Below are 24,333 nucleotides of genomic sequence, written 5' to 3' on the forward strand. Positions count from 1 at the left end.
GCGTTGTAAGAAAATAGTGAGGCATTTAAGGGTGATTAGGTGAAAAAATAAAGCAAAGAGTGAAAGGTTAATCATAGAAATGAAAAGAAAAGAGGGTTAAAGGAGTATTAAATTTTATTTACCTACTTTGCAGGTAACCAGTCGTCATAGAGTAGTAAAAGTGAAAAGGGATATTAGTTGGTTTTATTGGTAGTTAAACAAGAGTTTGTAGTATTTTGAGCAGCACCCCCATAATTCAGAGTATTCCCATTAAATAACCCTTTTAATTATCCAAAGTTAGAAATAAAAATTAACTAAAAATGTAAAAGTTTGATGATCTGTTTTTGCATCGTATATATTTATTACATGACCGCAGATTATCAAAACGTTGAGATGGCCGAGTTGGTCTAAGGCGCCAGGTTAAGGTCCTGGTCCGAAAGGGCGTGGGTTCAAATCCCACTCTCAACATTTTCTTTTTCTTTTTTTTTTTGGGTAATTTCAACTTCAGAGACCAGCAACCCTGATTAAAACTAGGGTGGCCGAGGCACATGCTCTTTTCCGGGTCCCGAGACTCCAGAAACTGTTCGATTTTTAGGTAAAAGACTAACAATCGAGTAAATTTATATTTTCAAATAAAGAAGAACTCTTATAATTTCCTTGAGACCGCGAAAAAAATGTTTTGGATCCGCTAATAAAAAAACATCAAACTTTTTACAATCAAAATGTGTGTATTATTATTCCTCAATTGACTATAGATGAACATAACATCAATGTGGCATTGTCACATACATAAATCTCATACTTGTATCACTAATTTAACTTCTAATTTTAAAAAACAAAAAATTATATGAAACTCAAATAAACTCCCATTGAAATAAAATCGATCATCTAAAATTCATCCTAAGAGACTTGGAAGCAGCTCTATGCTTAACATCAGCAACATGAAGAGCTTTTCGCTTTCTAACATTCGACAAATCCACAATAGAATTAGAAAGGATGAAGCTTGATTGAGCATGTGAAGTAGTAGTAGTAGTAGTATTAGTATTGAAAAGATGGGTGATATCTTGAAGAGGTATTCTTTTGATATGTTTTCGGGTTCGGATGATCCTTTTGAGTTTGGAGTGAATTGGAGCAAGTGGGTTTGTTTGTTGTACTCCTCCTACTTGGGTTGATGAAGAAGAATTGAATGGTGGGATGTTCTCCTTATTATTATTATTATTATTGTTTCCCTCTTCATTGAGTACGAACTTTGATCCTTCCATGTTAATTGTAGTGATTAAACGAATGAACGAAACGAAATGAATGAATGAATAAATGAACGAAAGAGCGAACGATGGATGGATGACGGATGAATAAATGGGGAGGGGGAAGATATAGGAAGAGTGGAGAAGAGAATAATAGAGGGAAATGAAAGGAAATTGAAAATGGAGGTTTAATTTGATTCATTTTGAAAATATTTGATTTTGGTTGGAATTTGGGATTTTGATTTTGACTTTTGATTTGTTGTACTACTGTGTAATGAAATTGGTATTCGCGGGAAATTGGGATTGCAGACATTTTGACGGTATTTTAAGAATTTAAGGTTTTCATGTTTTGATGAGAGCCGGAGTTATGAAGTTTTACGCGCCTTTTGTGTCTAGTATGGCGGATTGGCGGGTAATGAAGTTTAAGAATCTTTTTTTTTTTCCAGGTTCGAAATTATACAATTGTTTTGGCCTTTTGGGTGATCCGGTTTAGACATGTTATGGATAGACTTATAAGCGGGTCAATTAGGATGGGCTTAAGTCGGGACAGTATGGGTTTGTAAAAAATCAGGCTGTGTCGTTTCGGGGTCGGGTTATTTTCTAGTCTATTATTTTAATTTATTATCTATAAATATTATTAAAAGGCTAGCCTTAAAATGTCACGTAGACAATGCCACATGGGATGAAAAAAAGCCACGTACGCAATAACAATGTGACTTGGCAAACTAATATGACATGGATTATCCAATTTATTATTATATTGCATTAATTTAAAATATTTATTCCCTTTAAAAATCCATCCATATTCCATTAGCTTTAAATTTAATTAACTAAAAAAAACTACAATAAAAAAATACGCATTAATTATAAGTTAATAATTTCAAGATATTTCATATGGAGTAGTATTATTTATATGTATTCGAAATAAAAAAAATTGAATACATAAGAAATTAAGAACGAAGATGAATAAATGAAGTTAAAAACAAAAAAAAAAATTGTATTGTCACTAATTCACTACTTGTTTTTAAAGGCATTAATTCACTATTGTTGCTACTATAACTTTGTTGTATATAGAAGATGTTTTACAGAACTACTTAATCGACAAATGAGTATTAAAGATCATATAATATATTTCTTTAGGAAAATATAAAATATATGGAAAAGAAAATATTTATTTAATTTACTAATTTACAAACAAATTCTGTAAATACTTAAATGAAATTAAACACTAATAATAGAATTTTAAAAGGGTAGTAATACCGTGTATTTAGTTCATGAAATTATTTCACGTAAAGGATAAGATTTTGGAAAATATAAAATATATAGAAAAGAAAATGACGATTAATTACGAGCAGTGGGGCTAGTGAATAACTGATCTAGCATGCTCATTTGTTAAGCCTTAATAATTAGTACTTACAACAACAACAAAGCTTTAGTCCCAAAATATTTGGGATCAGCAATAATGTTGATATAAGGAGCTAAAAGGCCATATCCTTGTTTTTACGATGATGGCTTAGTTTCTTTTGTTTCACGAGAGGATTAAGTGGACTTATTATTAGGATATTAGGCCCATTAGGGTTAGGTGATAAGATATGGCGGCTACCGTCTAGGGTTTAGTCTGTTTGGGTTCAGACTTCGGTACTATAAATAGATGTATTCTTATCATAAAAATCACAACTCAATAATACAATTTCCCTTATTATCGTTTCCCCCTTCTATAATCTTAACATGGTATCAGAGCCTCGTTCTTGAGGTCTCTATAAACCGCTTCCGCATTCTTACCGGTGGGTGACCGGAAAATTTATAAACCGCTTCCGCATTCTTACCGGTGGGTGACCGGAAATTTACACCTACCGGTAGGATTTTCAACCATAAATAATAATTTCTGTCTTTGAATTCAAAAAAAAAAAAAAAAAAAAAAAAAAAAAAGGAGAAACGTATTTCCACTGTCATCATCATGCCATCCATGGCTTTACATTGGGGGTTTTCTTAGTTTAAAAAAAAAAAAAAAAAGCTTCTAATAATGTTCTTTCTCCTTTTATCGAGATTGCTCTACAAGAAAATTTTCAATTTTTGACCAAGGTGGTACAAAAGAAAAGAGAAAAAAAAAACTGGCGAGTTACGCAAGAAAATTGTCTGGCGAGACCAATACGCACTAAAAAACTGGCGAGTTACGCAATGAAAATTGTCTGGCGAGTCCTATACGCACCCCTTACCACCCTGTGAAGAAGAGAAGCTTTTCCGAAGAAAGATCGAGATGAAGACGTTTTTTTATTGATTGTGATTTTATTGTAATTCTCCAATCGTAAAGTTCGTACTACGTACTGCCTTTACGATTGCGGGAGGGTATTAGGAGATTGGGCATATACTAGGCCCGGCTACTATTAGGGTTAGCCAAAATAGGGTTAAGATTCTAAGATGAGAGGTATTATAAATACCTTCGCCATAATCATGTAAGTCACACATGATTATCAATAATAAGAATCGTTTATGTATTATATCTCTCCCCTTATAAAATCTAACATGGTATCAGAGCCTCTTTCTTGAGGACTCTAGAAAACCGCTTCCGCATTCTTGCCGGTGAGCGAAAAGTTATGACGCTTACCGGCGGGATTTTACAACAATTCCTTTAGAAATAAAAAAATCAAAAAAAAAAAACTCTAATGGTGTACGACACCTTGTCTTCTTCTCACCTTGATTTTAGCCAATTAATTAGAGTTTAAAACTGGCGAGTTACGCAATGAAAATTGTCTGGCGAGTCCTATATGCACCCCTTACCACCCTGTGAAGAAGAGAAGCTTTTCCGAAGAAAGATCGAGATGAAGACGTTTTTTTATTGATTGTGATTTTATTGTAATTCTCCAATCGTAAAGTTCGTACTACGTACTGCCTTTACGATTGCGGGAGGGTATTAGGAGATTGGGCATATACTAGGCCCGGCTACTATTAGGGTTAGCCAAATTAGGGTTAAGATTCTAAGATGAGAGGTATTATAAATACCTTCGCCATAATCATGTAAGTCACACATGATTATCAATAATAAGAATCGTTTATGTATTATATCTCTCCCCTTATAAAATCTAACATGGTATCAGAGCCTCTTTCTTGAGGACTCTAGAAAACCGCTTCCGCATTCTTGCCGGTGAGCGAAAAGTTATGGCGCTTACCGGCGGGATTTTACAACAATTCCTTTAGAAATAAAAAAATCAAAAAAAAAAAAAAACTCTAATGGTGTACGACACCTTGTCTTCTTCTCACCTTGATTTTAGCCAATTAATTAGAGTTTAAAACTGGCGAGTTACGCAATGAAAATTGTCTGGCGAGTCCTATACGCACCCCTTACCACCCTGTGAAGAAGAGAAGCTTTTCCGAAGAAAGATCGAGATGAAGACGTTTTTTTATTGATTGTGATTTTATTGTAATTCTCCAATCGTAAAGTTCGTACTACGTACTGCCTTTACGATTGCGGGAGGGTATTAGGAGATTGGGCATATACTAGGTCCGGCTACTATTAGGGTTAGCCAAATTAGGGTTAAGATTCTAAGATGAGAGGTGTTCCGGGTGTAATTCCAGAGCAGATATTCGTTACCACCCGTTGCTTGTAGAATGATGCCCTTGGTTGAACCCTTCTTGTCTTTATCGTTCCTCTCGGCCTCTCCTGCAACAATGAACGAACTGAGGGCTTGGCTTTGTGCCAAGCGTACTCACTCCGACGCTCAAGTCAGTAACTTAGAGAGGTAAGTTGTTACTTGACTAAATGTGTGTAGTAGAGAGATAAGGAAGATAATACCAGATGAACAGTGTTTCTTAGGTTAAGTTGTGGATCATTTCCTCAATGAAGGTTGAGGAGTATTTATAGACTTTCACCTTTTGTCACGTAGTGGCCAAGTGGCCAAGTGGCTAGCAAGTGGAAAGACTGATCTACCCCTCGGCCGAGGGACCTATGGCAGGCCGGCGGGCCCTGTTGACTCACCGCCGAGGGGTCTTGGATGTGAGTACGCGGGTATGTGCCCCGGCTGGCAAGTTGCCACGCCGAGACCCAGGCTGACAGGCCGATGGGCTGCATCGGCTAGGCTGCCTAAGCCGTTGACTTGCTATGGATATCTTTGACCTTGCTCAATATGCTGACTTGGTCAGCGGTGCAGAATATGCCCCATCAATTTGCCCCCAGCGTAGTCTATGCCGTGGTATGGGCTCCGATGTACGTTTGAGCGTATATTCTGCGCAAGTAATTTGTAAAAAATTTTCTGCATCGGCTTCTTCTGCGGCGGCTTCTTTTACCTCGGCCTGGTCTTTTCTTAGGCCGTACCATATCCCCCCTCCGCATGGATGCGTAAAGGGCATCCGATGTGGAAAAGAAAGTGACGCTGGCCGAGACCAGGGTTGAGAGAGCCGGTTGTTTTTGATTGCCCCGCCGGCGCTACTTAGCTTGGTTGATCATGTGGCCGGCGGAGAACAGATGCTTGGGAATTTGTTGAGGAAGGTGGATAGGCGGAGAGATACGAATGGGCGTGTTGAAGACGCTTGGTCACTGTTGCATTGATTGACGTTCGACTGTTGCAACGATTGACATCCCGTGGTTGCATGCCCGACACGTGTCTGCACGCTGATTGGTTGACGCTTCATGGGCTGTTCGCTGATTGGTCCTTCTTTATGGGCTTTTCCCTATAAATAGGGCAGTTATTCCGTGAAATTGGCCACCAATTTCATTCTCCAAAATTTTCCTCTCTAAACTTTCAAAGGCTTCTTTGTCTTCTATTTCTCAGAGTTGTTACTCCGGCGAGTGTTTTTCTTCAAGGTAAACAAACAAATTTCTTCACTTTTTATTTTGTTAAATAATTATTGCTATTATGTCTTCTGCTGACGCCGGGACTAGCACTTCTGCGGCGGGGGGTTCCCCGTCGCGTCTTGATGTGGAGGGGATACTAGACGCCATCCCGATAAGGTTTGGGGGCCCTAGGTCTCCTTCTCCCGTAGTCGATCCACCGATTTTGGAGGAACGGGAGGATGAGGATGACGATGCTGATGAGGATGAGGGGACTCCTTCTGATGGTAGGAGGCTGTCTATCCCGGATCATGGCGAGCCCTGCACGACTGGTCTTGACCGTGCTTGGTCCCATAAGTTCGCCAGTTGTTCCGGCGAAACATTTTTCGGAGGCCATTTCTCCTTCGGTGAGGGGTACAAGATCGTTATCCCTAAGAAGGGTCAGGCGGTCTGTTGCCCTCCACCGGGTCACACCGGCGTGTACTTCAGGCACTGGAGTATGGGTCTTGTTTCCTCCGAATAAATACGTCATGGCCATCATCAAAGCTATGAACGTCGCGTGGCTTGGCCCTACATCCGCCGGCCATGAGGACGATAGTTGGCTTTGTGTGGCTCTGTCTTTTTAGGGGGAGATCCCGACAGTCAACTTATTCCGCCGCCTTCATCATCTACGGCCGTCAATCGCCGGTAAAGTGGGTTGGTATAGCGTGCGGCGGAGCGGGCTTCGTCTCCGTGTCCAAACTTACTTCTTGCAAAGACTGGCAACGGCGATGGGTGTATGTTCAAGTGCTGGAGGACTACCCCCGCCTCGATCTTTCCGAGCCCTGTTTACTTGCGGTGTGAGAACCGGGAAGAGTATGAGGAGTGTACCGCCCGGGGTAAAGTTAAAATGGACGCTTCGATGGTCCCTCTTCATCGAGGATGAGAAGCGGGCGTCTGTATGATGATCGAGAAGGGATGGTCGCCCCGACTCGGATCATTCTTCAGGATGAGCCGCTCGCCACGTCGGCCTCATACCGGCCCTCGGCCCCAGGGTGAGTGGGGTCGGTGTGGGGCCCATCTTTGCCTGTTATGTTCTTGTTTCAGAGCTTTGTTTTACTTTTATGTAACCTTTGTTTGATTTCTTGCAGACCGGTTTGGCCAGGATGCATGCGAGAGGACCTTGCAGAGGTTAGGGCTTGACAAGGACGGGAAGGTCGTTAGACAAAGATCCATCCTACGGCCGACTTGCGTGATCGTAGACCGTCTCCCAACGATCTCATGGATAAGGAGTCAAGTCACCGGATCCGGCGGCGCCAGGCAAGGGTTCTCGGGGCGTGCCAAAGAGAACAAAGAAAGGCGTCCGAGGTTGGCGGCGGCGGCGGGGCGGCTACCTCTTCGACCCCGGTGGTTCAGAGCTGTGGAGGTCATCGAAATCGCTGATGGGGCGGTGACCGTTGCTAAGGTCCTTTCTCCTCCGAAGAAGAGAAAAGAGCCTCCGTCCGCTTCCATCGTTCGGGAGAAGACTGACTCAGCCGGCCCTCGAACGAAGAGGGTCCAGACTGGTACGGATCTAACTTGTGGTTCGGATTTAGCTGGTTCGTTGGACATCCCAGATGACCGGCTTTCTGATGTGTCAATGCATGGTGACATGGATGCTCTGTGTAAATTTTTTGTAGATCCTCCTTCGGCAGCTGCCGCTCTCACTGAACGGCAAATAGGGAAGCACTGAGAAGGCTATTGAGAAGGCGGGTGTGTGTGAAATGTCATCGTTGACTCCTCACTCCAGCAAATTCCTGCCTCCGAGCTTGTGGCAGAGGGTGTGAAATTGTATAAGAGGCTGGCGAAGTGGACCCAACAAGCCGGCTCCTACATCACGGAGCAGGAGAAAACCATGGCCCAAGCTGCGCCACTGATCGCAAAGCTTAAACTTGATCTCTCTGCCGCAAGGGGGGAAGCCGGGAAGGCTAAGCTGGATCTCTTCGCTGCTAAGAAGCGCGTGGAAGAAACTGAGAAGTTGCTAGCGGCCGAGAGGGCCAAAGTTGAGGAAGCTGATGCCGCCACTGCCAAGATGATGGAGGAGCGGGACAGGTACAAGGATGGTTATGACGCCGTGGTTGCCAAGGGGGAAAAGTGGAAGGATCTGTTCCACAACCAGGCGGAGGCGCTCAGGGACGCGCAGGCTGCCCTTGCCCAAAAGGAGAAGGATATTGCAATGCTTCAAGATGATCTTCTCCCTAAAATGTGCGCCCAATTCCGGGACCAGGCCGAGGATGCGACCAGGGAGGCGATAAAAAGACTCGTCCCCGAGGGCTATTTCCCGTGGGATAAATTTGACCAGCTTCTGGACGAGATGGCTGAGGCTGCGGAGGCAGCGGCTGCAGAGAAGGCGGAGGCGGCGAAGGCGGCTCAGATAGCTGAGGCCAAGGCGGCCTATGATGCAAAGGTGAAGGAGGGTGACGGGCTAAAGGCACTTGAAAATGTCGAGCCCTCTTCTGAGCCGGCCACCGAAGATGCTGCTGCTGCTGATGGAGGGCAGCAACAGGCATAGGGAGACGGGCGGTCGTCACCAAACTCACCCGGCGTCTCGGATAGCTTTAGCTGTTCGGGGGCCAATTATTGAGCCTTCTCTCCCTGCCATCTTTTGGCGCTTCAAATCCCTAGTCTGTAACCTTTTGTTTTTTGTTTCCTAGCTTTTTGTAAAGCTTTGGTAGGTAGAGTTTAGGCTATCCCTAAGGGGACGGCCGTCGTCTGTACTCTCCTTACAATCATTTTCAATAGAGTTTTATCTTTTTGGTCCTCGGCTTGGCCGGGACTTTGATCACGAACCTTTACCTATCTTCTTGCGTTATTAATTGAGTGCCTTCGTTTTTACCGTCGGCATGGCCGAGTCAGTTAAAATGCATATCTCAACTGCGTAACGTCTTTAGCATTTCTTCTAGCGTATCGGTCATTGCGTCCCCGTCGCTCTTGGTTAAGGCCGAGGTAATTGGGGTTATGGCTCGATAGCAGTTCTTCTAGCGTATCGGTCATTGTGTCCCCGTCGCTCTCGGCTAAGGCCGAGGTAATCGGGGTTATGGCTCGATAGCAGTTCTTCTAGCGTATCGGTCATTGTGTCCCCGTCGCTCTCGGCTAAGGCCGAGGTAATCGGGGTTATGGCTCGACAGCAGTTCTTCTAGCGTATCGGTCATTGTGTCCCCGTCGCTCTCGGCTAAGGCCGAGGTAATCGGGGTTATGGCTCGACAGCAGTTCTTCTAGCGTATCGGTCATTGTGTCCCCGTCGCTCTCGGATAAGGCCGAGGTAATCGGGGTTATGGCTCGATAGCAGTTCTTCTAGTGACCGCCTGGTGGCAATTATGGAGAGGACAAACGCTTTGATGGAAAACTTGGGTGATTCATTTGCTTGTTATGATCGCGCGTTGGGGTGTCCACAAGGGTTTGGACACCTCCGCCGCTATACAAAGTATTTCCTTAAGTTATCGGTGTTCCAATGGCTCATCAAAGGCACACCTCCCATGTCTGTCAGCCGGTATGTGCCCGGCCTCATCTATTCAACCACCTTGTAGGGACCCTCCCAGTTGGCCGTCAGTTTACCATGAATATTTCCTTTGTTGGTGGCAGCCGACTTTCTTAGGACTAGGTCTCCCACTTTTAGGTCCCTCTTGTGGACTCTTCGGTTGTAGGCTCTTTTCATCCGGTTTTGATATACCGCCAAGTTGAGGCGTGCTGTATCTCGGCTTTCTTCGACCAGGTCTAAGGAAGCTCTCAGGCCTTCCTCGTTTTCAATTTGGGTTAAAGGTAGCCGTTCGAATGTTGGCACCGTCGCTTCAATTGGTAGGATCGCCTTCGGAACCGTAGACTAAGTGGAAGGGGTGTACCCGTTGCTTCTTTTTCCGTGGTCCGAAGGGACCACAGACACCGGGTAGTTCATCGGCCCACCTTCCCTTAAGGTCTTCAACTGTCTTCTTCAAACCGTTGAGGATTGTTTTGTTGGCGCCTCCTCCCCGCCGTTGCTCTGTGGGTGGCGGACGGAGGAGTACGCAAACTTGATGCCAAGCTCTTCTAACCAGTTCATTATCAAGTCGCTCCAAAACTCTCGGCCGTGGTCAAATACAATAACTTGGGGTAATCCGAAGCGAGTTATAACGTTTTCCCAGATTACCTTTCGACGGCCATTGTGGTCTTCGCCGATCGATCGCTACTCGACTTCAACCCATTTGGTGAAGTAATCAACGGCGACGATCAAGAACTTCCTTCCTCCGGAGGCCGTTGGGAACGGCCCTAGCATGTCCATCCCCCACGGTGCGAAAGGAAGGGGACTAAGCACCGGTTGTAGGTCTCTGGAGGGTGCGTGTATCACCGGGGCATGCATCGACGGTTCGTGCACTTCTTGGTCTATGTTTGGAATCTTGAAGCATGGTGGGCGAAGTAGCCAGCTCGGAGAGCTTTGTGGGCTAGTGTTCTTGCCCCCATGTGGTGTCCACAGATGCCTTCATGAATCTCTGTCGATGCTCGATTCTGCGTCGGTCGGACCGGACCGACACACTTCAAGAGTGGTCTTATTACGGATCTTCGTGTAGTTCCCCTTCGAACACCAAGTACCGGCGGCGATCCTTTTATTTTGGCCGAGGGATTGCGGTCCTCCGGCAATTCACCGGTAAGTTTGTATTTCATTATCGGAGTCATCCACGTTGTCTCGGTCTCTATGTTGCCCACCATGCCGACGGTCTCGGTGATGCTCTTCGCATTCTCGATATCTACCAAAGACGGTTGGTGACATTCTTGATGGTTGAGCTTGCAAGTTTGGAGAGAGCGTCGGCCCGGTTGTTCTCGGATCTGGGAACGCATTGGATTTGGAAAGATTTCAATTTCGCTATGTCGGCCTTTACCCTCTCTAGGTACCTTATCATTCCGTCGTCCCGAGCCTCAAACTCCCCTCTGATTTGGTTAGTAACCAACAATGAGTCTGTCTTCAAAGACAATGTGTTTCGCTCCGGCAGCCCTAGCTAGCTCGACCGGTTATCACCGCCTCGTATTCGGATTCGTTGTTCGAGGCCGAGAAGGTGAATTTCAAGGCGTACTCAAACTCGTCCCCGTTTGGGCTGATGATAAGGATGCCAGCTCCTGAGCTGTTCGTCGTGGAGGAGCCGTCGGTGTAAACCTCCCATATGCCTGGGTTTGGCTCTTCTTGATATGTGCATTCGGCCAAGAAATCTGCAAGTGCTTGCCCTTTTATCGAAGGCCTTGGTTTGTACTGAATGCCGAAACCAGAAAGTTCCACTGCCCATTTGATGAGTCTGCCGGATTGTTCGAATTTTTCCAAAGTTTTCTCCAATGGCTGATCGGTTAGGACCGTCACGGGGTGTGCGTCGAAGTAGGGTTTTAACTTCCTCGTGGCAACGACGACGGCGAAGGCTGCTTTTTCAATTAGTGGGTAATTTCTCTCGGCGGGCAACAAAGTGTATGGTCGACAAAGTAGATTGGGTGTTCTTTGTTTGTCTTCTTCCCGATGATCACGCGCCGACCGTGGCCGAGGTAATCGCAATGTATAGGTATAGCGTCTCCCAAAGATCGGCCTGGACAGAGTTGGGAGAGTCGAAGATGAGCTTTCGGTTGCTTGAAAGCCGTGCTCTGTTCCTCTCCCGGTGAAGTCTTTATTCCCTTTCAACACTTTGAAGAATGGGGTGCTCTTTGTACCGACCGAGAGATGAAACGGGCGAGAGCCGCCATTCTCCCGGTCAGCATCATAACCTCCTTTCGATTCCTTGGTTCCGGCAGGTCTAGGATTGCTTGGATTTTGTCTGGATTTGCATCGATGCCTCTGGCACTGACAAGTACACCGAGGTATTTACCTGCCCGGACACCGAAGTTGCATTTCATTGGGTTGAGCTTCATTTTGTATTTCCTTAGTGAACAAAATGTTTCGTGTAAATCGGCCAGGTGCTCGCTGTCAGACTTGCTTTTCACAATAGCATCGTCGACGTAAGCCTCAATGTTTCGCCCTTTTTGATTTTGGAACACTTTGTCCACCAGTCTTGTATACGTTGCGCCGGCGTTTTTCAAACCAAACGGCATCATTTTGTACATGTATGTGCCGTTAGCGGTGATGAATGCGCATTTTGGCATGTCCTCCTCGGCCATGAATACCTGGTGATACCCCGAGAAGGCGTCTAGCAGGCTCAGCATGGTGTAGCCTGCCGTGGCGTCGATTAAGCTATCTATTCGAGGCAAAGGATAACAATCTTTGGGGCATGCTTGATTAAGATTGGTAAAATCTACACACATTCTCCATGCTCCCGATGATTTCCTTACCATCACAACATTGGCTAGCCACTCAGGATAAGTGCAAGGCATAATAAAACCCGCCGTAAGTAGTTTATCTACCTCGGCTTTGATGGCCTCATCTTTCTCGACTGAGGAGTTCCTCATCCTTTGCTTGACGGGGCGAGCGGTGGGAAGTACGTTTAGCTTGTGAGTAATTACCTCGCGGCTCACGCCCGCATCTCGGCCGCCGAGTAGGCGAAGACGTCCTTATTTTTCCTTAGCAGTCCAGGAGTTCGGCCCGAATTTTGGTTCCAGTTGTTGACACCGACGGTTACGGTGCGGCTCGGATCAATCTCCACCTCCTCTGTCTCTCGCTCCTTCAACCATGCTGATGGTTCGGTCTTTCTCGGACCTGGGAGTGTGCTGTATCTGGAAGGATTTTAATTTTGAAGCACCGGCTCTCACCCTCTCTAGATACCTTGTCGTCCTATGGTCCCGAACCTTGTACTCTCCTTTGATCTGGTTGGTCAATAAGAGCGAATCTGTTTTCACCACGACATGCTCCGCCCCGGCGGTTCTGGCTAGCTTGACTCGGTTATCACCGCCTCGTACTCGGATTCGTTGTTTGAGGCCAAGGAGGTAAGCTTCAAGGCGTGCTCAAACACGTCTCCGTTCGGGCTAAAAATAACGATCTTTGGCTTTCGAGCTATCCGTCGTGGAAGGGCCGTTAGTGTGTATCTCCCATACGCCGTGGTCCTTCTCGTTCTTCGAGACGAGTTTATGTGCTCCCCCCCGGTCCGAGATGTATATCAATGTCAGGGCCCGGATGGATATCACAGCGTCGATTTCGCTCAAAGTGACCCGACCTATGAGAACGTTGTAGGCGGACGTGCCGTCGATGACTACGGTCGGACATAACATTCTTGGTCGCACCTCCCCGCCGAACCTCACGGCAACTGACCGACCCTGGGGTACCGGACCGGCCCCGGAAAAGCGTACAACGGGTTGGTGGGGGCTCAAATCTTCAACCCTCGAGGCCGAGAAAGCATTCTCTGTACATAACGTTCGTGTAGGCGCCGTGTCAATCGGCACCTCTTCACCAAGTGGTTGGCTATGTCCGGGTGGACTGTAAGTGGGTCGTTTGTGAAGAGCGATGACTCCCTCGTAGTCCTCCCCGCCCGATGGTCATATCGGGGATGTTGGGAGCGGGGGTGGCTGTGTTGGGCACAAAGTTGATGGCCTGATATGGTTCATCCAGGTGCCGTTTGTGCCCATGAGCGGACCCATCGTTCCCGTTGCCCCTGATGACAACATGGATTACTCCTATCCGTTCAAAGACGGAATGCTATTTGACCCGCCGACATCCGGTTTTTGGCCTCCGGCAACATATTTGCCGAGGCTCCCCTTCCGGATCAGTTCTTCAATGGCATTCTTCAGATGCCGGCAGTCGTTGGTTAGGTGTCCGGTGTGGCCGTGGTACTCACAGTACTGGCTCGTGTCACCGTCACTCCTCGGCCTAGGGGGTCTTTCCCACTTCTGGCCCTCGTTCTTGCTCAACGCGAAGACCTCGGCGGCCGATACGACTAGGGGGGTGTGATCATCGTACCGTTTTTTGTAGTACGTTCCCGAGCTCCCCCCGGCATCCGCCGAGTTCTGTTTCCTGGCAGACTTGTCCGACCGTGACCTATTATTCTCACGGCGTCTGTCATCGGGGTTGTCCTCCCGGTGGCTCTTCTTTTCGGAGTGCTTGGCCTCGCTAGGGCCTACCCAGGTCTTGTGATAGTCTTCTACCTTGATGGCCTGGTCGGCCATCCTCCTGGCGGCATCCAAGCTCAGGCCTCCGCACTTGATGAGCTCATTTTTTAAGTCTCCCCTTGGGAGGCCCTTCATCGCCGCAAGGCCGCCGCCGATTCGGGATTAATTTCTCGAATCTGCTGGACCTTTCCATCGAACCTCTTCACATAGCTTCGTAGAGACTCGCCCCCCTCCTGTTCGATAGTTAGGAGGTCCGATGTCTCCACGGCCCTTCTCTTGTTGCAAGAGTACTGGGCTAGAAAGGCGTCTCTTAGGTCGGCGTAATAGTATACCGAGCCGTCGGGAAGCCCTTTGTACCAACTTTGAGCCATCCCATGCAAAGTTGTTGGGAAAACTCGGCACCAGACCTCATCGGGCTGCTCCCATACCGACATGTAAGACTCGAAAGCCTCAGCGTGGTCGGCTGGATCACTATCTCCTTTGTATGATAGGGGTGGCAACTTGAGCTTAGTTGGCACCTGGACTTCTAGGACGTAGGCGTTGAGGGGCTGTCTGACCACGTGTCGAACGACACGCGGCGATCGGCTCCTCGCATTCCTAATCCGGCTCCTCTCCTCGTAGCGGGAAGGACTCCTTCTTCGACTCGGACTCCTTCTCCAACTCCGCTGAGTCGGACTCCTCTGGCTCCTTTGGGGTAAGCCTCGTTCGTGCTGCGGGGACGCTGTCCTCCCATGAGCGCGGGAAGGACTTAGGTCTACCACGCCCACTTTGGGCTCCCCCGGCGACTTGACTGGGTCAGCTTCTCCTAGTGCTCCGTTCAAATTTCTCGGAGTCACATTTTGGGCCCTGGTCTCCTGGATGGTTTCCGCCGCTCTTGTCGGCGTGACAGTGTGAGCAGGCGTATTACTAATTAGGTCCAGGACCATTTTCAGTTTTGCTATGTCAACCACATGTCCCATGATGGTGACTGGTTGTTATCGGCGGCGCGTGTCGGTATTATTGGCATCCCGAACTCCGGTTGGATTACTCCGCCGGTGGAGGGCTGCACGACTCCAGAATTGTTGAAGGTATCATCTTGGTAGAATGCGGTTTCGTCGGTCACGACTGCGTCTTGTTGTTTCGACATCTTCTTAGCTTTTTGGGTGGGTTTTTGTTGTTTTTTTTTTGTTTGGGAATGAATGTGACTAGCTTCTAGTAGCGTATCCCCACAGACGGCGCCAATTGTTCCGGGTGTAATTCCAGAGCAGATATTCGTTACCACCCGTTGCTTGTAGAATGATGCCCTTGGTTGAACCCTTCTTGTCTTTATCGTTCCTCTCGGCCTCTCCTGCAACAATGAACGAACTGAGGGCTTGGCTTTGTGCCAAGCGTACTCACTCCGACGCTCAAGTCAGTAACTTAGAGAGGTAAGTTGTTACTTGACTAAATGTGTGTAGTAGAGAGATAAGGAAGATAATACCAGATGAACAGTGTTTCTTAGGTTAAGTTGTGGATCATTTCCTCAATGAAGGTTGAGGAGTATTTATAGACTTTCACCTTTTGTCACGTAGTGGCCAAGTGGCCAAGTGGCTAGCAGGTGGAAAGACTGATCTACCCCTCGGCCGAGGGACCTATGGCAGGCCGGCGGGCCCTGTTGACTCACCGCCGAGGGGTCTTGGATGTGAGTACGCGGGTATGTGCCCCGGCTGGCAAGTTGCCACGCCGAGACCCAGGCTGACAGGCCGATGGGCTGCATCGGCTAGGCTGCCTAAGCCGTTGACTTGCTATGGATATCTTTGACCTTGCTCAATATGCTGACTTGGTCAGTGGTGCAGAATATGCCCCATCAAGAGGTATTATAAATACCTTCGCCATAATCATGTAAGTCACACATGATTATCAATAATAAGAATCGTTTATGTATTATATCTCTCCCCTTATAAAATCTAACATGGTATCAGAGCCTCTTTCTTGAGGACTCTAGAAAACCGCTTCCGCATTCTTGCCGGTGAGCGAAAAGTTATGGCGCTTACCGGCGGAATTTTACAACAATTCCTTTAGAAATTAAAAAAAAAAAAAAAAAAAAAAAAAAAAAACGCTAATGGTGTACGACACCTTGTCTTCTTCTCACCTTGATTTTAGCCAATTAATTAGAGTTTACCCTAATCAATGGCATCGACAGATTTCTCAAAAAATAAAGGAAGAAAAAAAAATCCTATTCTCTTTGACATCCGATGAAAATCATTCAACGTTGTCTAAGGTGGTACTTGTTTTATTTGGAGTCCGAAAAAATTAACGTTCTCCAGATCTTGAAATTAACGGATAATTTTCCGTTTTATTGATATTTGTCAGGTTCGATTAGGGTTCCTGCAAATTAACTCATACTTTCGACAAGTCCGAAAAAATTAACGTTCTTGTTCGAGAAATTTTAACGAGTCTTATACTCGTTTCTTACCTACCTTTAACGACGAGAAGATGATGAATGAAGATCGAAGATGATGAAGATTGAGATTTCATTTTTTTCATTTTATATTTTTTTCTTTGTATTTCTCCAATCGTAAAGTTCGTACTGCGTACTGCTTTACGATTGCGGGAGGGTATTAGGATATTAGGCCCATTAGGGTTAGGTTATAAGATATGGCGGCTACCGTCTAAGGTTTAGTCTGTTAGGGTTCAGACTTCGGTACTATAAATAGATGTATTCTTATCATAAAAATCACAACTCAATAATACAATTTCCCTTATTATCGTTTCCCCCTTCTATAATCTTAACACCTAACAGACTAAACCCTAGACGGTAGCCGCCATATCTTATAACCTAACCCTAATGGACCTAATATCCTAATACTTATACTCGGAACAAGATTCATTATTTTCAAGCTTATGAACAATATATGATTTGTAAAGCAGGTCCAAGTAATGTGCCACGGACAGGCAGTGATGCCTCATCTTAAACTCAGCAGTTTGGTGGACTTGTGGCTACGCACTTCTTCCACTCCAAAGAAGGTAAAGACCTTTGTTGGCGGCTCTGCAAAGGATTTTGTCATGGTCCTCTCATATTCCCGCAAAGTTGCTTCTTCATCGTAAACTAATTATGTAATCAATTTTCCCCATTTATGATCATCTATAATGAAGCACAACATGGTGTGATGTGGGTGGTAGTGGACCATTTACATTTAGTCTTGTATCGTCTGGTATAATTCGTCCTTTTGCCATTTTAGTTACGATAGAACTGCATATGTGCTATAATAAGGGCTTCCTGTACGTGAATTGTATTGTAATTAGCCCTAATAGCTGTTTCTTGTTATCTTAAGATGAACGACTTGTGAAAGAGCAACACTCGTATACCTAATCCCGAAATTCAATTTGGTATTATGAGCGAATCTCATTGTGGTTCCCTGTCGTCTTGCTAGCGCAAAAATGGGTTGTCATTATAGAGTGTCCTTATATGGACAGGACTGTTGAGGAATTGTCGAAATTACAGTACGATACCAATAACAAGTGCAATAGTTTACGAGTCCAAATGAAAACTGCGACAAACTGTCAATAAGCATATAAGCTTTGCTGTAATTCAGAATCCAAAATATTTCGTTTTCCCCAATGTCAAAATAAAAATTAATTTTGATCAAAATTTGCTATCCGAACAGTTAATCAGTGAGAAAAAAAAGTTTAGTTTTTCGTCTATTTGCTATTCAAACCCTTTAACATGAATACTTGTTTGATATGATGACGTTCTTTATGAGCATTTGCATAGTGAAATGACTGAAAAATCAACTTTATTTTCACCGAAAATGTATTTTGGCTACAAATTTTGACCAATAAGACCAAATGCAATGATTTTGAAAAAATATTTTTACAAGATATATATACAAAATAGTTAAATTTTAATTATCCAAAGTTATAAATAAAAATTAACTAAGAATTTAAAAGTTTGATGATCTGTTTTTCCATTGTATATATTTATTACATGACCGCAGATTATCAAAACGTTGAGATGGCCGAGTTGGTCTAAGGCGCCAGGTTAAGGTCCTGGTCCGAAAGGGCGTGGGTTCAAATCCCACTCTCAACATTTTCATTTTCATTTTTTTTTCCTTTTTTTTTTGGGGGGTAATTTCAACTTCAGACACCGCAAACCCTGATTAAAACTGGGGTGGCCGAGGCACATGCTCTTTTCCGGGGCCCCGAGACTCCAGAAACTGTTCGATTTTTAGGTGAAAGACTAACAATCGAGTAAATCTATATTTTCAAATAAAGAACTCTTATATTTTCCTTGAGACCGCGAAAGAAATATTTTGGATCCACTAATAAAAAACATCAAACATTTGAAGCAAACTTTTTACAATCAAAATGTGTGTTTTATTATTCCTCAATCCTCAATTGACTATGGATGAACATAACATCAATGTGACATTGTCACATACATAAATTTCATACTTGTATCACTAACTTCTAATTTTAAAAAACAAAAAAATTATATGAAACTCAAATAAACTCCCATTGAAATAAAATCGATCATCTAAAATTCATCCTAAGAGACTTGGAAGCAGCTCTATGCTTAACATCAGCAACTTGAAGAGCTTTTCGCTTTCTAGTATTCGACGAATCGACAATAGAGCTAGAAAGGAGGAAGCTTGATTGAGCATTATGTGAAGTAGTATTAGTAGTAGTATTGAAAAGATGGGTGATATCTTGAAGAGGTATTCTTTTGATATGTTTTCGGGTTCGAATCCTTTTGAGTTTGGGATGAATTGGAGCAAGTGGGTTTGTTTGTTGTACTCCTCCTACTTGGGTTGATGAAGAAGAATTGAATGGTGGGATGTTCTCATTATTATTATTATTATCGTTTCCCTCTTCATTGACGAACTTTGATCCTTCCATGTTAATTGTAGTGATTAAACGAATGAATGAATGAACGAAAGAGCGAATGGATGGATGGATGACGGATGAATGAATGGGGAGGGGGAAGATATAGGAAGAGTTGAGAAAAGAATAGAGGGAAAAGAAGGAAATTGAAAATGGAGGTTTGATTCATTTTGAAATATTTGATTTTGGTTGGAAATTGGGATTTTGATTTTGACTTTGATTATTTGTTGTTGTGTAATGAAATTGGTAGTCTGAAGATTCGCGGGAAATTGGGATTTGTAAACATTTTGGTGTTATTTTAAGATTTTAAGGTTTTGATATTCTGATGAGGGGCGGAGTTATGAAGTTTTACGCGCCTTTTGTGTTTAGCATGGCGGATTGGCGGGTATAATAGTGTTTACCAATCTTTTTTTTTCAGGTTCGAAAATACAATAGTTTTGGCCTTTTGGGTGATCCGGTTTAGATATGTTACGGATAGACCTGTAAATGGGTCAATTGGGATGGGCTTGAGTCGGGACAGTACAGGTTCGTAAAAAATCGGGGGTTCGGGTCATTTTCTAGTCTATTATTTTAATCTATTATTATCAAGTTATTTAGGAACTAGTGTAGATCCCGCCCAAATGCGCGGTAAATATAGGCCTTTTAATTTTTAGTGTATTAGTTATAGATTTTTCATTTATATTTCACGAATTTTTATAAAAAATAACTAATATTAAAATTAATCAAAAGAATTGAATAATTCCATAAATTGTGTTTTTTATGAAAATATTTTAACTACATCAAATTATTTTTAAAAAAAATTCTTTTTTCGTCACGAAGTTAATAATAAGAGATACAATTTTTATGTATAGATTATTTTTAATGGAAAATTAATTTAATAAATGAAAATCTAATTTGTTTCCATATATAAGTTTGAGCACATTGAAAGAAAAACTTTAGAAAAGTTGTATTCTCTTAGTATATAGAAGGATTTATACTTTTTAAATTTGCACCTCATTAATATTTATCAGTTCACTCCATTGTATTTTGATATGAAACAAAAAAATTAAAATGGAAAACTAATAAAAAAATTATTTAAGTTGTGAAATCTTTTTAGTGAATGTTTTTTTTTTGTCACGAAACTAATAGTAAACACGTGTCAAGTTATTCTCTACAGTAATAATTATTGCATTACTAAAAAATTTAGCAACTTATACTTTATAGTTTAATATCTATTTTATTTTATTTTAATGAAAAAATTATAATTATGAATTTATTTTAAAAATTAGAGTTTATTTATAAGAATATATTTATTGAAAACATGATAATGTAATGAAAGAAAATTAGCTTAATAAATGAAAATCTAATTTGTTTCCATATATAAGTTTGATCACTTTGAAGGAATAACTTTAGAAAAGTTGTATTCTCTTAGTATATAGTAGGATTGATACTTTTTAAATTTGCACCTCATTAATATTTATCAGTTCATTCCATTGTATTTTGATATGAAACAAAAAAAAAATGGAAAACTAATAAAAAAAATTATTTAAGTTGTGAATTTTTTTTAGTAAATGTTTTTTTGTCACGAAGCTAATAGTGAGTATGTGTCAAGTTATTCTCTAAAGTAAAAATTATTGCATTACTGAAAAATTTAGCAATACTTTATAGTTTAATATCAATTTTATTTTCTTTTAATGAAAAAATCATAATTATGAAATTATTTTAAAAATTAGAGTTTATTTATAAGAATATATTTATTAAAAAGACGATAATGTAATGAAAGAAAATTGTATTTATTACCTTATTTAGCTAGATGCTTTTTGGAGGAAAACTAAGAGAATTTTTATTCTCTTAGTAGTAGGGGAGATATCAATTTTATTTTATTTTAATGAAAAAATCATAATTATAAATTTATTTTAAATATTAGAGTTTATTTATAAGAATATATTTATTGAAAAGATGATAATGTAATGAAAGAAAATTGTATTTATTACCTTATTTAGCTATATGGTTTTTTGAGGAAAAACTAAGAGAATCTTTATTCTCTTAGTAGTAGGGGGATGTCAGTTAGTTTCCAACAAGAAACATTTGAGTCAGACCGGGTTATTCAAGTCGAGTCAATTTTGAAGATTTATTTATAGACCTAAAATATGTGAACTTAACGATAATTTTACGTCATTGATTTTTCATGTACATATTTTACTAAACAGTAAATAAATATACTCCAAGACATTTTTAATTTATCCTCTTATTTTTCATTTGTTTTCCCAGTTAACTACCTTTACCTCAATTTTTTTGTAAAATTAATTTTAAAATATTTTTGAAAAAAAAAAAAAAAGTAAGACATCCACCCGCCTTTTCCCGCCACGTTTACCCTCCATCACCACGCCCACCACACAATCACCCAATCTCACTCTTGTGGAGACGCGCCACCACCTACTTTTACGAATTCGTGACGACACCCTCTCTGTCACACACTAACCACCGCCCATTGGTGCGTCGACCACTCAACTTCACCTCTGTTGCGACGGGCAACCTCTTCTAGACCTTCTCTTGCCCCTCTCCACCCCATCTCCCCTATAATTAGAAAGAAAAACTTATTGAAAATAATACGGCCAAATTGGAAAAGGAAAATCGAATATTTCAATTAGAAAAAAAAATTATGAAATTTGATTAATGATACAAAATTATTTGTATAATATGCGTATTAAGATCCATTGTTGAATAATTTGCAAAAAATCTGACTAGGTTTTGATAGTAAGAGAAAGGGGTATTCCTTTTTTAAAGGTAAGGGTAATGAAGTAAAACTTTATGAAAAAAGAATCTAATTTAATAAACGTATATGGAAGATATCAGTCCGTCTTACTTAAGACCGCCTTATTTCAGACCGCAATAAGACCTCTCACAAGTGAGAAGCACATGGGTGGTGAGACACCCCCATGTGTTTTCCCACTCACACCCTAAATGGGTTTTTTGTAAGAGAAAATGGTATCCATCTGATTATTTCAGACGGATATGACAGTCTGAAATAAGAATTTGTGGGAAGAGATATTATGTGATTTTGTTATACACAAATTCTCATTGAAGACGCACCATATCCGTCACAAGGTGAAGACGGGTCAAATAGTAGGATATCCGTGTGATTTGGGCGGGTGGTTTGTCTAGTGGGTTGATTAAAATATTAAACCCCCTCTCTTTTCTTGTGCGCAGGATACTTTTTGTATTTTCATCCAACCCCACCCAAACCCAAACCATCAAACTTTATGTGACATCTTACCTTCCCTATCACTCTACACAAACAGCACAAAATCACCATGTCCTTTCCGAAAAAAATTCATTCAAGCTCTCATGCATCTTCATCTTGAAGCTCTAATGTCTCACAAAAATATCATGTAAATCTTCTATATAACCATCTTTTTTTTTAAATCTTAATCACTAAGAAAAAATAATGGAGGAGGAAGATGCTCCGTTGGCTTTAGCGACGGTTGTAGAAGAATCTATGGGTGCTGTTGATAACGATGATAGTCTAGTTCCCATCGTTACTGACGAAGAAAAAATAATGGAGGAGGACGATGCTCTGTTGGCTGTACCAACGGCTGTAGAAGAATCTATGGCTGCTGTTGATAACGATGATAATCTAGTTCCTATCGTTATCGATTTACTAATTTGTGACCATGATGATAAATAAAGGTTTGTTTTTTGCCCTTTTTATGAATGTAAGTCTTGTTATGTTTTATTTTTTGATAATATTTAGGGCAATATAACTCAATCTAGTGTAATATTTGTTGTTGTGAAATTTTTTTTTGGTTATTAAACCTTTTTCAATAACGAAATTTTGATTATGATGAAGCTGTGACGATGCTGATAATTCGCTTAACATTCACATATTTTAGATGTTGTGTTTCAAAAAAAATGTGAAATGTTGTAGCTTTCTTTGAAATCTTCACATTTTCATGTTTTCTTTACTATAGAAATATTAGTTTCGTAATTATGTTGCTGAATGTGCCACGTTTCAGAAGTTATAATGTATCTGCATATTAACTTCCATATTAGGTTTTCTGAGCTTGTAGTATAAATCACTTTCGCACAGTGTTATTATTCTAACCTAGTCAGACGGACTTGTCACAGGTACTGATTTATCCGGTTCTCTTCTTGGAATAAAAGCAGCGAAATGGGAGCATATTTACGCTTTATATATTAAACATTCGCAGCACATTGGATTTAGTGTCAAGAAATCGACATCTCGGCGGTCTAACAAGAAAGACAGACCGTTCATTGAGCGATACTTTAGATGTTCTTGCGAAGGAAATCACGGGAACAAGAGCAAAGGTAGTTTAAATGGTGATGTTGAAGTTTTAAACAACAATTTGAGGAAGGTCTCAATAACTCGTTGCGAGTGCAAAGCCTGTGTTAGGACGCAAGTAAATGACGAAGGTGTATGGGAGGTGCTGCAGCATGAGATCGAGCACAATCACCCGTTAACCCCCCCTCAGTGGCAGCATCACCATAGGTCTGAGCGCAAGGTTTCAGGAGCGGAGGGCGAGTTAATAAAGGCAATGACTGAAGCTCATGTGCCCCCTTCGGTTCAATTCACAGTTGCTGCGGCAGCTGCTGGTGGCGATGCATTCGTCGGGCACACAAAGCGAGATCATATCAACTATGTAAACAGATTGCGGATGAAAAAAATCGAAGGAGGTGATGCAGCAACACTGATCAACCTTCTGACCAGCTAGGGTAGCGGAGGAGCCGGGGTTTTTCTTTCGCGTTCGATTTAACGAAGAAGGAAGATTAAGTAACATATTTTGGCGGGACGCAATGATGAGAGAGGACTATTTGTTGTACCGAGACGTAACCATATTTGACACTACTTATCGTACAAATAGGTACAATCTTATTTGTGGAGCCTTTGTCGGTATCAACAATCATTGGTCGAATGTTATGTTTGGGTGTGCATTCTGTTTAACGAGAATCAAGAATCATTTGAATGGTTATTCAAAGTTTTCAATGAATCCATGGGAGATGAAATCCGACCAGTCTCTATCTTTACCGACCAAGACCAAGCAATAGCAAATGCCATCAAAGAGGTTTGACATTATCTCATTAGAGTTGAAATCTGACCAGTCTCACATATATATTAACAGGGTCACATTTCTTCATAAACTGATCACATTTTCCAAATGTCACTATGCCTTTATATATATGTTATGAGTTATCAAAGGCAACCAAGTTTATTAATTTACCATCTAATACCCACATTGGTCACATGTTTCAGGTAACAAACATGGAAGGGTCACATTTATTAGTTAAAGTGGTCACATAGTGCAGATACAATGGTCACATATATAGTTTACCATCTTTTTGCAGATAAACTGAGCACATTGTCACCAGTTTTAGAGTTTCACACTTTGTATAAATCATCCTTGTACTGCTTACATTAATCTTTAAACTATCAACATTTCTGTTCTTAATGAACATGTTGCTATCTCAGCTCATATATGTCGCCAGCTGTGCTAATCTTTAAACTAT

The 24,333-nt window shown here is 42.2% G+C and overlaps 2 non-coding genes across 2 annotated transcripts; both read left to right on the top strand.

Annotated features, from left to right (window-relative positions):
* Positions 1-366: 366 nt before the first annotated feature.
* On the top strand, positions 367-447 carry TRNAL-AAG (transfer RNA leucine (anticodon AAG)). Its single transcript has one exon. It is a non-coding gene; the product is annotated as a tRNA-Leu (tRNA).
* Positions 448-17,953: 17,506 nt separating this feature from the next.
* On the top strand, positions 17,954-18,034 carry TRNAL-AAG (transfer RNA leucine (anticodon AAG)). Its single transcript has one exon. It is a non-coding gene; the product is annotated as a tRNA-Leu (tRNA).
* The last annotated feature ends 6,299 nt before the right edge of the window (positions 18,035-24,333 follow it).

This window comes from Silene latifolia, chromosome 3, assembly GCF_048544455.1.
Source record: "Silene latifolia isolate original U9 population chromosome 3, ASM4854445v1, whole genome shotgun sequence".
In the NCBI taxonomy this organism is placed as follows: domain Eukaryota; kingdom Viridiplantae; phylum Streptophyta; class Magnoliopsida; order Caryophyllales; family Caryophyllaceae; genus Silene; species Silene latifolia.